Genomic DNA, 17,065 nt, shown 5'->3' with positions numbered 1-17,065 from the left:
TTTATGTTTTTATTCCAAGTTTGATTGTTGTTGCAGAACATACTTATATGATTTCAATTCTCTTAAATTTGTCAGGATTTCTCTTACGACCTGGTACATTTTGGTATATGCTCCAAGGGTTCCTGAACAGAATGTGTTCAGAAATTTCTGAATGTGCTGTTTTATAAATGCTCTTAGGTCTTTCTGTTGATGGTTCTGAGTTCTAATCCTTGTTGATTTTCTGCCTAGTTTTTCTATTAAACAAAAAGGAAATAAAGTTACATTTAAATACTTATGTGTGTATGTCTGTGTGCATGCTTATGCACCACAGTGTATAAGTGGAGGTAAAAGGACAACTGGGGGGGGGGGTTCTGCTTCCACCACCTGGTCCTAGGGAATTGAATTCAGGTCATTAGACTGGGTGGTAAGTGACTTTACTCACTGAACCATACTGCCACCCCTCTATTAATCTATTATTTCATGTTTACTTGCTTTTTGTTTTGTTTTGTTTACTCACCACGGAGCCCTAGCTGGACTGAACCTTGCTCTGTAGACCAGGCTGGCCTAGAACTCATAGAGATAAAACTGCTTTTGCCTACCAACCATTGGAAATAAAGGTGGTGACACCATGCCCTGCTGCTTCCTATTAATTTTTCAGGAGAAGGATGTTGAAGTCTTCATTGTAATTGCAGGTATATCTTTCCTTTTATTGCTGTTAAGATTCTTCTTCTTCTTCTTCTTCTTCTTCTTCTTCTTCTTCTTCTTCTTCTTCTTCTTCTTCTTCTTCTTCTCCTCCTCCTCCTCCTCCTCCTCCTCCTCCTCCTTCTCCTCCTCCTCTTCCTCCTCCTTCTCCTCCTCTTCCTCCTCCTCTTCCTCCTCTTCTTCCTCTTCTTCCTCCTCCTCTTCCTCCTCCTCCTCTTCTTCCTCTTCCTCCTTCTCTTCCTCCTCCTCCTCCTCTACCTCCTCCTCCTCTTCCTCCTCCTCCTCTACCTCCTCCTCCGCCTCCTCCTTCTCTTCCTCCTCTCCCTCTCCCTCCTCTTCCTCCTCCTCTTCCTCTTCCTCCTTCTTATAGCCCTTGTGTTTGTCCATGTGTTTGTTTTAATGTATTGACAGTAAAGGGAGGTTTGGATGACATGAGGTGTAGACTTTGTCCATGGGGTGATGAGGAGAGACAAGTGTGCCAGGTGCTGCAAGTACAAAGGGCAGAGCTTGTCTCACTGGGTAAATCACCACTCACCACATCCCTCAACCTTGCTATTTAGTGATGGAAACGCTGAAGTCTACATGGACAGCAGTCTCTAGCTTCTCCATTGCTTATGGTCATGACTATCCTAAAATGGAGTTAGTCCCAGTGTTCTCAGAAACAGCTCCTTGAAATATGAACTGATTTACTTAACATTTATAATAAAAAATTCAAAGGTCTAGAATATATTATCATTGCTTTGTGTTGGATATAATTTCTCCTATATGGCTTTCCCTGCTTCTATATCAGGATACTATCATTGAAAAAGTTTTAACCCAGAAGCTTACCTACTTTCCAACAAGGTGGGTTTCCTTCCTTTTTACAATAGTGGCATGATAAATGTTTTTTGGTTTTTGTTTGTTTGTTTTTAACACAATGATACCTATAATGAGTTAGCCTCATGACTTTTTTACTTTCTCATACAAGAGAAAGTAAAAACTACACCAGCTATTCATACATAGGTCTTTCCTTGGGCTCTAGAATACTTTTAGGACATGAGTTTAAGCTAGCCAGATTCTTTGTATTTAAGTAAGAATAAAGTTCTGGGTAGCAACTGAGGGCTTTCATGTCTCTAACATACCATGGAAGAATGCGTGGATAAGCACATTAGTGATTAACTCTGAGTCATTAATAATGCACTGGTATTGAATTAAGGAAAGAAATGAAAACATTACCCCCTTGAAAGTAACCAAGAGTGAGTCTGGATTTGAATTCTCTATTTCATGCTCCCTATGTCTTCGGACCTCCTAAGAAAGAGCTTCTGCTCTCTCTCTTTTTGAATTGCACAGAAAGTGTCATATGGAAAAGAAATGGGATATTTTACAGAAATCTTTAACAGAGACAAGGGATTAACTCACAGACTTTAACTGACCCCAACAGACCCAGACAAAAACAAAACAAAACAAAACAAAAACAAAAAACCCCAAATATCATTGCTTATCAACTAATATCTAAATGTTATATTCAAGACTTAGGGTGGATATTCATTTTAAAAGATTGCTTTCAACCTCTGCATTTGCTGTTTTCCAAAAAGAATACACATACATTGTCTGGTCAGGGACATGGAAGAGTACATAATTTCAAATTATACCTATATGTTAGCTTAGGTTATAGAAGCAGAATAGATGGGAAATCTAAGGCCAGTAAGATTGATTGTTACATTGTTCTCTCAAAGCCAGAAATTTAAAAAAAAAAAAAAAAAAAAAAGATCAATCTGAGTAGTACACAGTAGGATAGTAGTCTTCAGTCTTAAGTGACCTCAAGGTGTATTACTAACTCTGGCTGTGAGGTCCATCAAAAGCGCCGATCATCTCAGTGAGGCCTGTGTGGGGTAGCAGGGACACATGTCCCAGGCAAGTAGCTCAAGTCCTCCTAGCTGGCTATTCCAGCTGACTGCCATGATTAGAGTCTTTTAGCCCATGCAGCTCTGCCAGGGTTTCTTCAACGTTGACACAGGGGACTATAGGGGAGACAGCTCCCTGGGGGCTAAGCCTCCTAGTGGCAACTGTTACCAAAAAAAGGGGATACATCTTACAGAGAAATGCTCCCCTCTTTCTTTGAATGGTTTGAGGCATATTTCGTAGTGATCCTCAAAAGATTATTTTTAAAGAATTGGCTCCTGTAGAGTGATGCTTTCTGGGACTATCTTACTTACCCCCCCCCCACACACTTTTGACTCTCATCCCTCAGTCTACTCTTCCAGGTTGTACACTGCTACATCAGATAACCAACCACACGCAACCCTGTCTCAGACTCTACTCAGGCCAGGACAACAATCTTCACAGCCATAGTGAATTTTCCTTGTTCTTCTCTGTGTTGTGTTTTCTATAAAGCTGAAGCTAAAGAATGAGGGCATTATGCATGGAGTTACATGGATGACCCATCAAGACCATGGCGTTAGAGTTGATCTGTCTCTGGGAACCCTGATAGGAGCAGAAATCCTTTCTGGGAAGCCGTGGCTGCCATGGACCCTCAGGTTTGTCCCTTGTTCCCCTGTCCTAGGAATTATTCATGTTTCTATTGGATGATGAGCCTTGAGACCTCTGGAGCCTAAGAGGTTCACTTCTCTGCTGTTCTTTCTCAGCTGTCCTCCGCTTGATTGCTTCCCTTGTAATATGAGTGCTCTACAACTAGACCACCCTCTTTCCTTCCTTCCTTCCTTCCTTCCTTCCTTCCTTCCTTCCTTCTTTCCTTCCTTCCTTCCTTCCTTCCTTCTTTCCTTCCTTCCCTCCCTCCTTCCTTTCTCCTGCCTCCCTCCCTTCTTTCCTCCCTTCCTTCCTTCTTCCCTCTCTTCTTTTCTCTCTCCTCTCCCCTCCTCTTCGCTCTCTTTCCTTTCTTTATTTCTCTCATTTCTCTTCCCCCCTCCACCTCTTACCTCCCTTTCTCCCTTCCTTCTGGTAAATTCTCTGTAAGAAAATTCACAGCCCATCTTTTGAATAACTTTCTCTGAGTCATGCTTTCAAGTGGTATTATAATAAACCTTCAAAAGCAATGGTAAGAACGGGCTGTAAAGATGCAAAAAAATCTACATTAAAGATCTCATGGTTTGGTAAACAATTAATATCATTGTCATAAACTAGTTCACAGCATAGGTATTTTTAATTGATACATAATTGTATGTATTTATAGCAATGATTTTATATATACAATATATAATAACCAAAACAGGATGATTAGCAAATCTTTCTCTTTATTTTTTAAAATTATTTTTGAAGACAGTCTCACTATCTTGTCTTACTGGCTTGGAACTCATGTAGACAAGACTGGCCTCAAACTCATAGAAACCCACCTACCTCTGCTTTCCAAGTACTGGGATTAAAAGGGTATACCATCATCCCCAGTTCTCTGTCTGTAAATATTTATGATAGTGTGTGTGTGTGTGCGTGTGCATGTGCATGTGCGTGTGCATGTGCGTGTGCATGTGTGTGTGTGTGTGTGTGTGTGTGTGTTTGAAGCCTTCAAACTCCTAGTTCCTTATAAAGTACAGAATTATTGTAAATATATACTAATTGTTACCCTCCTGTGCTCTCGGACGTTCGAACTCATTCCTCCAACCTTTTGTCTCTCCTGGCCTCTACTTACAGTATCTGCTGGTACTTACATTACCTTCTGTTCTCTGACCATCCTCATCATACTACAGCTATCGCAACTGGTTATTTCACTTTCTCAGTGCACACAGACCTAGTTCAGTATTTCCCAATCAGATTTGAGAGAGAGGTTGACGGGGAGAGAAGGAAGGCGTCACAGAAAACGAAAATGCTCTCCCATGGCTTCTTTCACCTCTGTGTTCCTATGGCCCTTTTATGCTGAGTCATATCATTTATGAGCTGCCAATCATCTCATAAATAACACAGCCTGGGAAAGCTTAGAAACCCAAGCTGTTTACTTGGGGTCCTTATTTTGAACCCACATAATTTGGAAAATACATAAAGCTACTATGAGTGTCTGATAGCATTTTTGTTATCATGGTAACATAAAAGTTCTCATTTTAGACATTTCCAAATGTACAGTTCAGTGACAGCGAGTTCGTTCATAGTCCTCTGCAATCATATAGTTAATTTCCCTCTTCAGCGCTTTTCATGGTCCCAAACAGAAATGGTGTGCTGGTCAACAATAACTTCCATAGTGTACTGCCCAACTTTGCTGAGTTTGTCAAGTAAAGTCATTAGTATCCTTGGTGTAGTTACCTGAGAGTTCTACCCTTACTAGCTAAAATCCAGGAACATAGCCAATACCACTCCCTGTGCTGGATTGGGTTTCTCTTTAGGAGGGTAGGAGCCCTTCCATGCAAAGAACATCTAAACCGAAGAGTCCTGGGTTGAAATGCAAAAGGCAAACGAACAGGCGCTGCTATCTTTATTTTAAAAGTTTGCTGCTTGTCATATAGCTAGAGTGGTAATGCTCAAATGAAGGAGATGTTTTTAAGTTCAATCCCAGCAGCTTCTGCCTTTCAGGTCCAGGCCATTCTGGAGACCATATTTTCACATAATAGGCAATTACTCTGTGCTGGACTTCCAGGACCGGAGATTTAAAAGAAGAGAGAGGTCTTGCTTTCTTGGACCTCAGGCCCTGTAGGCTGATAAATTTGCATAGATAAATTCACAACTGTTCTTGTCCTTACCTACTCAGACCTGAGCAGAATCACACCAGGAGGCAGAGCGATGAAGACATGGGTTGTGTTTACTCGGTACTGATCAAGATTCAGGGAAATATGAAGTGAGGAAACAGGGCCACCTAGAACTTACATCACCTAAAAAGAAACGGCACGTTTCTTTCAAGCAGCCATCATTCCATTTGATTAAAAAGTGAAGTGCACACACAGATTTCGGGCAGAGAAACTATCCATCCTATCTCTAGAGCTGTTTCCTGCTGAGCAGGCTGTGGGAACTGCTTGGGCAGTTGTTTGTCTAGTTGTTTTGAAGTGGGTGTTTTGCTTGGCACATGACCTCTCTTGTGGGAAAGGCTGGTCCTACGGGCCCTTGCATAATCATTTGTCTCCAACAAATCTCATCCCTCCCCTCTCACATCAAGGTTCTTAGAGCCCACAATCTATTTAAATCTCTCATGTCTCTAAGATGCAGACTGAGAGTCACAGCCTCTACAAAGAGCTCCTCACCCCAATACAACCAGTTGGGATTTTCACATTCTTGTACCATAATGAACTTAGTTTCCAAAGCTCTTGCTTAAAAATACAGGGATACAAAATTATTAAGTCTGTACTAGTACAGGAAGACTGGTGTTTTTATCTATCTTAGCTTTAGGGTTTTCATCTGAAAATGGGAATAATAGGTTCTTTTAAAAAATGCTGTATTTTTTTCTAATGTATATGGGTGTTTTGCCTGCTTATAAGTCAGCTGTGTGCCTGGTGCCCATGGAGGCTGGGAGAGGGCTTCAGATATTTTGGAACTGGAGTTATTGATGGTTGTGAGCTGCCATGTGGGTGCTGAGAATTGAACCCTGGTCTCTGCAAGTGCAGTGCTCCTAACCACCTAGCCCCATCACCAGTTAATTCTTATCCAAGTGATTGGAATAACCCAAATGCCCATGAAAGAATAAACAAAAGTTGGATGTAGATATGTGTTTACCTATTCATCCCTTGATGAATCCCATCTTTGACATGCTGATGCTTGCAAGGCAGATCCCTACAGCTGACTTACACTCACAGCCCCAACTTCTCAACAAAGGGGATTTCCTCGTAAAAAGGAATGAAATTCTGATACATGCTACTCTATAGATGAACCTTAAAAACATGATAAATGAAATAACCCAGACACAAAAGGGGGCCATTTTCTATGATCCCACTTAGGTGTCTAGAACAGTCAAATGCATAGAGACAGAAAGCATAACAGTGTAGTCTCTGCAGAACTTAAGAGAGGGGACATGGGCATCACTGTTGAGTGAGTACAGGGATTCAGGATGGGATTGCTTTCAAGAAAGTCTAAGTCAGGTGTGGTGGCACAGGCCTGTATTCTCAACACTCAGAAGGGCTAAGGCAGCATTGAGAATATGAGGTCATCCTAGGCTACAGATCATAGGGAGAACTTATCTCAAACTAAACTAAACAAATTAAACTACACTAAACGACTAAACTAAACAAGCTACTTTTATAGAGGAACAGTGGTCATGGTCACACAATGTGAATGTAATTGACATCATTGAACTGTACATTTAAACTCAGTAAATTTCATGTTATATATTTCTACCTAGTGAAAAATATTTTTCAAGTGCTTGGAGCCGAGTCGGAGGCACAGTAAATTACCTGGGTTGTGTTTCACATCTCTTGTGCTATTGCCTAATTCTGTCCATCACGAATGCATTTTGGTTCAGCATTCAGTTTGATGTCATCTCCCCAGCTCCAAGGCAAGGGCCATATCATAATTTGTCTTGTCCTTCCTTGACCTGCCTGTGTACCTTGTACAGCTGGACTCTGTAAATCATTGACTGGTAAGTGCAGCTTCCAAATAACCTGTTTTATAACAATGTGGTCCGTGCTTACAGAGCAGTGGAGCGGGTCTCAGTGTTTTCTCTGTGGGAGGTTTGTAGGAGGGTGGCTGAGAGCAAGGATTTAGAATTCAACAGACCTGAGTTTGAAATGTCATTTACCAAGCACGTGTTTTGGGGGAAGGCACTCTGTCTGTCCGTCTTCTATTCCCTCTGGCTTCTATAAGAAGTAAAATGAAATAATGTATGCTGAAAACATGGCCTCCAGGGCTCAGAAAACAGTAGTTAATATAAACATTGGTTTAATACCAAGTGACTTAAATTGCCAACTTTAATTCATTGCTCTGAAAGTCTGGCAATTTGCTTATCACAATCTCTGTATCACAAGAGATATTTTGTCAACGAATGACCATGTCACCGGCTGGGGAAATAGCTGTCTGCTAAAGTACTTCCTGTGCAAACACAAAGGCCTGAGCTTAGATCTCCCGGAACCCAGTCACATAAAAAAGCTGAGTATGTCAGCCCACACCGTTAATCCTAAAGCTGAGGAGCCAGATATGGGAGGATCCCTAGGGAAGACTGGAGAGCCAGTGTAGCCGAATCAGCAAATTCTGGTTTCAGTGAAAGACCTTGTTTCAAAATAAGGTGGAGAATGATTGAGGAAAACACTTGATACTGACCTCTACATACAGGTGTACATATGAACACAGGCACAGCCTCCCCCACCTCACACACATGAAGAATAATGTTTGAGAACCATAAGGATGATTAAGAGGGTCGTAAGACCTCTCTGCTGCCTAGGTTCTGTATACAGTTCCAGATGCAGCAGGAAGATGCTAAATGTTCTGGTAGAGTGAGAAGAGGCTTTCTCAAGTCAAAGGGAGTCTCCATTCAACATGTACAACCACTCTCAGATGTAAATGACTGTGCAGAGTCTTCCAGGGAAGCTGTGCTCAGTAAAATTGGACCAAGATTCCACCATATTTAGAGAAGAATTGAGGAACTATTGACCATAACCATAAAGAAAACGAACCCCTAAAGACTTCCTTAGAGGTTGGACTTGTTTTAAATGCTGTTGGTGGGCTGTGAGTGCAGCTTACTTGGTCCTGTTTGCCCAGCAGGTGTGAACCCTGGGTTTACAAGGCTACAAGTTCACACTTGGGATCTCAGTACTAAGGAGGCAACAGCAAGAGGATCAGAAGCCCAGGGTCCTCCTTAGTTACAAAATGAGTTCGAGTCAGCCTGAGACATGTAAGATCCTGTCTCAAAAATAACACTAAAACTGGCTTCTGTAGGTGGTTTTGATGGTAGTCAGGACAGAAAGCAGGGGGCTAGTCATGGAGATGAAGTAATGAGAGGCCAGTTTTTCCTGTAGCAGAAAGCAGAAATTAAATCTTCATGTCTCCTAACTCCCCAGAGCCTCATTACAGAATTGAGCAATGGGTGTCCTGTTAGCCCACGGACAGGGTAGCACGTGGCCACATTTCCAAGTGAATGTGAGTGTCACAAGAGACTTCTTTGGAGTTGACATTCCAGAAGTCTAGAAATGGTCTTGAGAAAACACTATACAATCATGTACTAGAATAAGACCTTTGATGTCCCAACACCTGGTGGGGTGAGGAAAGAGCTGAGCAGGAGAGAACAAACAAAAGAAAACACTTGGCATAGAGCAGTCCTTGACAGAGGCCAGTGTTGAGATGGCTCAATGTGGAAAGGTGTTTGCTCCGAGCCTGATGACCCCAGTTCTGTTCTGGGACCCACATGGTAGAAGGAGGGGACCTATTCCTAAAAGTTGTTCTCTGACCTCCATATGAACAGCATGGCACACATGTATGTGTGAGTGCACACACACACACACACACACACACACACACACACACACACACACTCGTGCACAAATAAATAAAATAATAAAAAAGTTTAAAGAAAAATAAGGACCATAGACTATCCACAGGCTGTTGTACACAGCACCCCTTACCTGATGGCCAGCGACTGTCACCTGCTCCCTGCCACTCATTGTCATTTTTTGAGGGGGTGTCCTGCCCCTGATGGCACATAAATATCCTGTGTTTATCAGTCAGTGTATCAAACATAGATGAGTTCTATTTTCCCAACCATAGAAGGTATGTGTAACTAACTTCCAAGGAACTTGATATTTCAAGGTCCTTGTGCCTAACATGACTCCACTACTAACCATCACTCAGAACTTGGAATGTCACCCTAACAGGACTTCATGGAATGCTCACCTGTCACCACAAGGACTTTCCCTGGGTTTTTTAGTGTGATAGAAAAATGCAAATAATTGTGTTTATATAATAGGGTATCAAATAGAACATCAGGTTGTGATCTTAATTTTGAAAAATGCGCCCAGGAAAAAATAGAGTGGAAGGATATTCACCATAGGATTTTCTCCCAGGAACTATGTTTTATTATCTTTTTTATATTTAAATATGTCTATCTGTGGTTTCTAGCATTTTAGAAGTTGATTACTTCTAATTTTATAAAATTGATCTGTCTGGTTTTTATTTATTTTTTGTATTTTATATGCATTAAAAGTTATTTTTAGATGTAGTCTTATGTAGTCCAGGTTTGTCTTGAGCTGGTTACAGCCCAGGCTGGTCTTGAACTTCTGAACTTGCTGCATCTACCTCTCAAGTGCTGGGATTATATGTGTGCACTATCACCCATTTACACACAAGTTTTGTTTGTTTGTTTGTTTGTTTTGTTTTTGAAACAAGTCTCATTACAGCCTTGGCTGGCCAGAAACTCACTGTGTAGACCAGGCTGGTCTTGAACTCAGAGAGATCTGTCTGCCTCTGCCTCTGAGTGCTGGGATTAAGGCGTGTGCCATCATTCCTGGCTTTCACACAGTTTTTAAAGGGTACAAATCCTAGAGTTTCAGGAACTCTTTCTATGTAAGGAGGGGCAGCCAAAGCACCTCCATATAGACAGGGTAAAAGATTCATTGCCAATGACCATGTATTACTGTCTTTGAGGGTCATGGTGAACAATAGGCTCCTGCCATTATTTCAATTTAGGTTATCCTAGTTTATATTTAAATTTTATTATAGAAGCAATAAGTCAGAGTTTCATAAAAACACTTCCTTTCTTAAAGGTAAATATTGTTACTAAGACAACTTAAGCTTTATTCTTGTGTACTATATATTGTTAACTCCAAGAAACTATTGATTCAAGTCAATACACATTCACTACCCACTATTTACAGAGTGCCTTGAAATAATGCAACACTGAACTTTGATCTAATAGGAAGGGTACTATAGGTACATAAATAGTACCAGAAATCATGCATAGTTACACACTTAGCAAGAGACTTTGAAGAGGCTATGAAATGCCCATATGAATTTTTCCTACATTCTGAATTTCTAGGGGTTGATGTGATGATTTCTAGATGATAAAAAAAGTTGGAATTTTGTAAGCTGCCAATTGAACATTTGATGGCTAAAGAAATTTCCTGGTTTTGAGATGTTCAGTGAGCCGTGTTACTTTGGTTTTACTTAGTTTGTAGGTCTGTCTCAACTATAGGTGTTTGGGAGGTTCTCTAATATGTTTAACCAGCTCCTTAGTTTGGTTTTTCCTTTTAGTGGATATGGTAGGTCACTTGCCATTGCTTCTGTGTTTCTAAACTTTCTTTCTATGTGAAACTTATCCTGCCTGAATATCCATTTCACAATTTAAGGACAGCTCTGCCTCCTCCGCTTCCTTTTCTTCCTCCTCCCCCTTTTCCTCCTCCTTCTAGCCCAGTTTCAGTCTCTCCAAAGCTAGCTTCAGACTCGTGGCCCAACCTCTCAAGTGCTGGGCTTGGTGATGTGAGCCACCATGCTTCTTTCCAGTGCCAGGTTAGGACTTGCTGTCAATCTGGGATGGATTCCTTCCCTGAGCAGACCTTGGTCTTACCGCCCACAGCACTAGGTTACTCCTCATCTGTCTCCTCTCTCCTACTCCAACTGTTTCTCTTCCTCACTGGATCCTTTTATTCTGGATGGTCTGAAGAACCTCACCTTTTCTGCTGTGGACATCAATTTCACTTCTTTTTTTTTTTTTTTCTGGAGTCTAGGATACTTTATTAGAAACCAAGTATATCACAGGCAAATAAAAATAGTCCTTAGCCCCATTGATACAACATAGGGGATTTTACATTCAGCCTAGATACAGGGGGTAGCAGATTCCCTTGCCTACAGATCTCTGGCTTGCAAGTATCTCCCACCACATGATTACTCTGTATAATACATAGCCCTTGTTTGGTAGAGGGATCCAAATATTCTTTTTCAGGCTTGCAAGGTCCAATACATTCACACTCTCTTTCCTTCACAAGTCTAATAGTAAAAACTACTTTTTCTAGCTGGGCGGTGGTGGCGTACGCCTTTAATCCCAGCACTCAGGAGGCAGAGGCAAGTGGATCTCTGTGAGTTCGAAGCCAGCCTGGGCTACAGAGTGAGTTCCAGGAAAGTTGAAAAGCTACACAGAGAAACCCTGTCTCAGGAAAAAAAAAAAAGAAAAAAAGAAAAGAAAAAAAGAAAAAAAGAAAAAAACCCTACTTTTTCCATGCCTCAAAGCCATTATTCAGTTGAAGACAAGTCAGGCAAAATAGAGATGGCAGTTAAGGGATGGACTGAATATTATTGGCACATGCCCAGCTAGTGACAAACAAAAGCAGTACACCATGACTTGAAAACAAGTCCCATTAACAGAGAATGAAACCAACCACACCAACCTAAGCTAAGGAGTGTGAAGTGGAGGGGCTGAGAGTTACCAACTTTACAGCAGTGCAGTGCAAGCACTTGCAACTTATGGTAACACAAACAAGTAAATACCGCAGAGAGATGTTCAAAACCACACTAAGTGGTCTGCATCATTAATCCCAGTGTTTTATAATTAATAAGATACATAGCTACATATTCCTGTGAGATAAACATACCTTTCCACCTGAATCACACTGGGGTTAGGACAGTAACACAAAGCTACTGACCCACCATTAGTTCAAGTGTGTGCAGCAAATGTCTCAGTCACTTCTTTCATAGAGTTACACAATTAAAAACTGTACAAGGAGCTGGGTGGTTGGGGACAAATAAAATCAAAACAATATTGTGCTCATTCAGTCAAAGAAACCCTAATGAAAGATTATTTGCCAAGAAGTTTAGACTATTAAGATTTTTATTGCATTTTTAGGTAACCTGGAAGTTCTTATCCTGAAGGGGAAAAGTCATTCCTTAAAACTACCTGATCAGATGTTAACGTGCTTTATCAATTGCTTCACAAGGATCTCCTGGGATGACAAAAATTATCACCGTAAAGGGATACCACCAATTTCACAAGATGGTACATCCCCAAATCATCTATTACAACAGTCATAAGAGACAATGATACATTTGTCCTTATTAAGTGGACAATTACATATCAAGAACTGGTTATCACAACCAGTTCAATTATACATACAAAGCTGAAATATGGTATAACAGACCTTCACAAGACAACCGTCTGTTTTTTCCACACTTTAAATAATCTGCTTCAGATTACAGTTCACAAACACAAGGGTTCTGATTTTTCAGCCTTAAAGTTGCAGTTAAAAACTGAATAGTTTGTAACAGTTAAAGTCAAGGGTTACAGTGAGAGAATGCTTGTTATTGAAAAGTACACGTTTACTTGATGATACTCATGATAGTGTAAACTGGATTGAGCATTCTACTCAACTGGTACCAAATCAGCATCAGCACTACAAGTATTAGATGTTTTTCTACTACTGTAGAGGATAGAAACCAAAACATTAATGTGGCAGTTATGTTCTTTAGGCACAATTTAGTGATATTTAAAAAAAATAAATATTGAATTTCAATCAAAATTTTAGACTCAATAACCAAAGGGTCAAAAACTCTTAGGAAAACAGGGGGGAAAAAGAAGAAAAGAAAAAAAGAAAGAAAGGAAAAGTAACTTTCAGCTAATAATGTAAGTTGTTTAAGATTTCTAACACTTAACTTTATCTGGGTTTTAAGATTACTTTATTAAAAAATACAAGAAATCTGAAAAAAGATCCGTACAATTATCTTAATGTACAAAGTCATGAGCTGTAGCAGTTTTTAACTAAAATTTAAAAACACAGCAAGGAGGGCAGCCCTTTAGACCAATTTATTTTATACCCTTTTAAAACATCAAATCATCATCCAACACTGGACAGTGAGGTTTACAGCTGGGACAAGGGCACATGGCTCAGGCATCTGCAGGCCATCCTGCCCACTGGACAACTTGGCTGCTGAAATTTCTTACACCCTACTAAACACACACAGAAGGCTGGCTGATACAAATGAGGAGGATTTCCATGTAATTGTCCACTGGCTTTTTGAAAGAGGAAATGCTTCCTGTTTCCCCAGAACAGCAAATAAGCAAAAGCTACATGCAGCAAGGTGAGTATTAAGACATTTCTCAAGTCTTCTCAAACAAGTCCAAGGTGGGGATGGAATGAAAGATGAAGCTGATAGAAATACACTGCTATTGACATCATAACAAACAATAATTTAGATAATTTAAAGTTAAAAAAAAAAGGCAAGAGGCAGCATTTCAGAAGCAAAGTGCTCGATAAAAAGTATGCTGTAGAGGGTACAAGAAAGTTGGGGTACAGGAAGGCAAAAAGGGGGCCAGCAGGATAGCAATGGCCTCAGAGGAAATGTGGCGGCGTGGCATGGTTCTGGGAAGAATACCACGTTCCGAATCTGGAACTGCCCCGAAATACTTTGGTTCCCTTGTATTGACATCTTTGAAGACCATAATGGAAGCGATGTTTCCAGAGCGACAGCAGTAGTTAGGAGCAGACCACACTGCGACCAGCTTCTCATCAAACATAAACTCATAGCCTTCATGCACAAGCTGATGTGCTCTGCAGATGAGTTTTAAGTTGTTGATATGAACAAACTCATTTGTGACTTTTGCTCCAAAAAGCCAACCTGCTCCTCTGGAACTGATTGCCCAAATGTCTACATCTTCAGGATCTGACCACACCAGGTCACAAAATGCTCCTTTGTGAGGTATTTCCTGATTTCGTTCAATCGTTCGAATTTGATCCAGTGTTTTATATCAGGAGATAAGCTGCCATGAACACACAAAATTTGTTCATCTATTAAAGCTGCTACAGTGAGCATGTCAAAGACTTTGGTACAATATCTCCAGGCATTAGCATTTCCATATTTGGTTTGGCACTCACCATAAAATCCATACACCTGTGTTATCTGTCTACTCTCATGATTTCCTCTTAAAAGTGTAATACGATCAGGCCATTTAGCCTTTAATGCAAGAAGCTAAGTGAAGGTCTCCAAACTATAGTAACCTCTATCTACAAAATCACCCATAAACATGTAGTTTGTGCTGATCAGTTCACAAAGATCACAGAACTGTCCATGTATGACCCCACACACTGTTACTGGTGTTGACACTGGCTGAACAGTCGACTCTTCTAAGAGCAGATCGCAAACATAGTCACACAGCCGCTTCAGGTCGTTGTTCTTGGGAAGGCACTTGCACTGCCGTGCTATCTCCACATCCAGATCTAGCGGCTCCATTTCAGGAAGAATGAGACACAATGATGGCAGCGGCAGCAGCTGTAATGCTGGAGGCAGTGGCGGAGGCCCAATTTCATTTCTTGAACCCTTTTCACGAACAAAAATACAGCAACTTTTATTCTTTGCCGTTGAAAGTTATCAAGTATAATAGTTATGCAATATTTATTTTCATAGGTATGTAGCTTGTATCTATATAAGGGCATTATCAAAACTTATTTGTAAACTACTTGTTCTAGATAGCCAAAATTTAAAAAAAAAATACTTATTTTAAAATAATTTTATGGGAAATTTTATGGGAAAAACTAATTACTAGTTGATCCCTTGCTCATTGAGTACACAAGTCTGAAGTTTTTTTTTTTTCTTTTATAAAACTTTCTCTAGATATTGATGAGTTACCTAACTTTACTGCTTACAGCTTACAATTGTTCTTTTCAAAATATTGCTTATGGATGAGCCAGAAATTGATTTCAGGTTTGATCAGGTTGTAGTAACTCATTTGGTAATCATTTCCAATTGATACCCGTTTCTGGCTTCAGGAATATTCCACTCGAAGTCCATGCAGGTGTGTGGATTCCACCAATGGTCCCCAGTGCCTCCTGCACATGGCCCAGTAGGGACATGTTTCTTAGTGATCTTCTAGGGATTGTTCTTTTAGTGATCTTCATTTGGCTTCTTATTACACATGGGATAAAGGTCAAACCCAGTCTAGCCTTACCAGCCCTTTGATCTTGATTCGGCCATGTTTCTAGATTTATCTTCAGTCTGTTATTATAGCAAATATACATTAAAGGGTTCTGCGTGTCAGGTGCTATGCTGTGTAGGGATGACACAATGATGGAAAACTGCAGGCCCAGTTCTGGACTTATGTAGCTTAGTGTGGAACTTGCTTGCTCGGCCTTCTGAATTCCATAGCCATGGGGATGGCTATACCGATATTCCAGATATACTATCCTGTGCTTTCCCCAGATTCCCTTTTTTCTCCTCTTCTCCTCCTTCCCTCCTTCCTTCCCATTACCTTTCTTTCCTTTCCTCTCTCTTTTTCCTTTCTCCATCACCTTCTCCCCCCCCCTGCTTCTGTCCTTCCTCCCCCCTCATCCTCTCTTCTTGTATTCTTTCTCTCCTTTTAAAAAGAAAACTAGCTGGGAGGTAGTGGCACATTCCTTTAATCCCAGCACTTGGGAGGCAGAGGAAGCAGGCAAATCTCTGAGTTCGAGGCCAGCCTGGTCTACAAAGCAAGTTGCAGGACAGCCAGGGCTACACAGAGAAAACCCTTGTCTCTGAAGAAAAGAAAATTAAGAAAGACTGAATTCATTTTGCTTTCCCGCCTTCACTTAAGCCAGCCATGGGATTTCAGTGACGGGGGGCTGGGGCTGAAAGGAGGTAGCTTTCAGACTCACTGGCGCTCCGTTTTGTAGAAGAGGTCCAGTCTTGCTGGGGTCACTGGAGGAACAAGGTGGCTATTGCCTGCAGACAGGCAGTGCTCCAAGAGTGTAAGTGGGAGATGATGGCTTCTGGAGCTTCCAGCTTGCAGAGCCTACTCCAGCTATCACTCACAGTGAGCCGGCGAACCCCTCGCCTCCCTGGAATCACCCTGGGCCGAGGTGATGGCTGCCTTCTGCAGTGCCCAGTCCTTTTCACCACAGATCTGGCTCTCTCTGACTCCTGGTAAGCCATTTATTTGTCTCCCACTTCTCTGTGAACTCTTCTTGATGATAAAAATCTGCCAAAGATACATCATCCAGGTTGAGCCCCAAAGTGTGTGCTGGCTTCGCCCAGTCACCACTCACTGGAAGTCAGCTCTCTCTGCTGAGTGATTAGTTCTCCAGCGTCAAAGCAAGCCACCTCTAGCTGAAAAGAACTCTGTGACCACAACAGCAGCACCAGCTCATCACCATCCTCTCGGGGGCTGATAACAGAACAAGGAAGCTGGCTAGCACAGGCCAGGTGGAGGTGTGCCAAATAATGCTGGCTTTCTACCTGTGATGACCAGCATATTACCTGGTAAAGGACAGCTGTCCAAGATAGTTTCTATACTTAAGGGATGGCAAATTGAGTCTCCCTTTCCACAATAATGTCTTGTACATTACAGAATGTATCATAGAAGCAAGTCTGGGCCCAACATCCACATTATAGAAGGCAGAGTTCATTATGCCTTCTGGGAAGGCTAGGACTGGGTAGAATTTGGCCTGTGAACACAAATACTGTGGCAGCCACAGTCCCTAAAGTTGGCCCCACCCATTGCTTCTTCTTTGACTCGCACATGAATTCTCCACTGGAACATTTTTCTGTCTCCACAGTCACCCATAAATTCTTCCAAAGGCCAGACGTATATCTTGCT

The 17,065-nt window shown here is 41.3% G+C and overlaps 1 pseudogene; it reads right to left on the bottom strand.

Annotated features, from left to right (window-relative positions):
- Positions 1-13,732: 13,732 nt before the first annotated feature.
- LOC118586249 lies at positions 13,733-14,727 on the bottom strand (annotated as a pseudogene).
- Positions 14,728-17,065: the final 2,338 nt, after the last annotated feature.

The sequence above is a fragment of the Onychomys torridus genome, chromosome 6 (genome assembly GCF_903995425.1).
Source record: "Onychomys torridus chromosome 6, mOncTor1.1, whole genome shotgun sequence".
In the NCBI taxonomy this organism is placed as follows: Eukaryota; Metazoa; Chordata; class Mammalia; order Rodentia; family Cricetidae; genus Onychomys; species Onychomys torridus.
The sequence above is the reverse complement of the archived record's forward strand: the minus strand, read 5'-3'. Positions and strand labels throughout refer to the sequence as shown.